Consider the following 1,045-nt stretch of genomic DNA (forward strand, 5'->3'; position numbering starts at 1 on the left):
GGTATTTTTTTATGTCTAGCCTCAGATCTACATCAAAATGGCACAAATGATGATGAGGATGGTGTTCAGAATTGTACTTTTACAGAGCTGCTATCCACAGGTCATTGTTTATGTGAAAGCATGAATTTTTTTCTATAGGGTTATTGTAACACCCCTAGTTTTAATGTTTTTAGTTTGTTTTATTATTATTATTATTATTATTATTATTATTATTATTATTATTATTATTATTATTATTATTTTTGTTGGTTTAGGAGGAAAAAAAACAGAGGATGTGTTGGTTAGTTTGGTTGAAAATATGGTAAACTTGTATTAATAATACCATTTTTATTTTTTATTTTTATGAAACAAGCTTTTATATTTTGTAGAAGGTAAAAACATGTGTGGTTACATTTGTATTAAGTTTTTATATTTTTTGGAATGGAAAAACATTTGAGATTACATTTTTGGATCACATAAAAAAAAATGCACCAGCATCTACACTTTTTGGTGACACCAAAAAAATGTACCACCATGTTTTGTTTGCATTGTAGCAAAATGTGTTAAATTTGTATTGACAATACAGTAAAATGCATCAATTTGTTAGGTTTCATGTTACAAATAATTTTTTTTTAACTTATACGTGTGAAAATTTATTAACAATACAATGTTTTCTAAAAGACTCGTGACCTTTTTTGTAGGTATTCATGCGGACGAGGAATTTTATGTTCACCACACACCCAATGGCACTAGAATGTGGTGTCCTAATGTTCCTATTGTTTTAAAGCCTGTTGTTGGTTGTGTATATGAAACGTAGAAGGACGTTACACATAATGTATATTTATTGCTCATTTTTTTTTGTTTACAGGGTGTTTATATTTTTTTGAAATGATACAGAAAATGTATGTTTACACGTGGTGTAACTTCATATATATGTATAATATATGTAACATCTTTTTTTGTAGTGTACGTACCAACATGTAACATCTTTTTCTAGGAAGACGACTTTTGTAACAATGTGATGTAATATAACACTTTGTGTCGGAGGAGAAAGAAAAGAAATCGC

At 28.0% G+C, this 1,045-nt stretch overlaps 1 long non-coding RNA gene across 1 annotated transcript in view; it reads left to right on the forward strand.

Annotated features, from left to right (window-relative positions):
• The window catches only part of LOC110939345, an 859-nt gene extending 60 nt beyond the window's left edge, over positions 1-799 (forward strand). The window contains exons 2-3 of the long non-coding RNA XR_002592190.2: positions 20-100; positions 681-799. This is a non-coding gene — a long non-coding RNA (uncharacterized LOC110939345). The remainder of the gene's footprint in view (positions 1-19; positions 101-680) is intronic.
• Positions 800-1,045: the final 246 nt, after the last annotated feature.

The sequence above is a fragment of the Helianthus annuus genome, chromosome 1, assembly GCF_002127325.2.
Source record: "Helianthus annuus cultivar XRQ/B chromosome 1, HanXRQr2.0-SUNRISE, whole genome shotgun sequence".
Taxonomy (NCBI): Eukaryota; Viridiplantae; Streptophyta; class Magnoliopsida; order Asterales; family Asteraceae; genus Helianthus; species Helianthus annuus.